This window comes from Gekko japonicus, unplaced genomic scaffold, assembly GCF_001447785.1.
Source record: "Gekko japonicus isolate JY-2015 unplaced genomic scaffold, Gekko_japonicus_V1.1 scaffold1235, whole genome shotgun sequence".
Taxonomy (NCBI): Eukaryota; Metazoa; Chordata; class Lepidosauria; order Squamata; family Gekkonidae; genus Gekko; species Gekko japonicus.
In genome coordinates this window covers 27,024-27,223 of record NW_015169210.1, presented here as the reverse complement: position 1 = coordinate 27,223, position 200 = coordinate 27,024, and positions in this window count along the sequence as shown.

The following is a 200-nucleotide window of genomic DNA, read 5'->3' as shown; positions in this document are numbered from 1 at the left end:
GAATCTCACCACAATCTCTCCAGGCAGGTTATTTTTTCTGATATAATTAGAGTATATGTCTTTTACTATTTCATCCGCTGATGTGCCTGTTACTGGAGCGATTATCTCTCCCAGAGTCTTCTTTAAATCTTCTTGTTCAATTTCAGGCACCCCCTGAAATCTGAGAGTCATGTTAGCTTTTTCCATTTGAAGCTGTAACA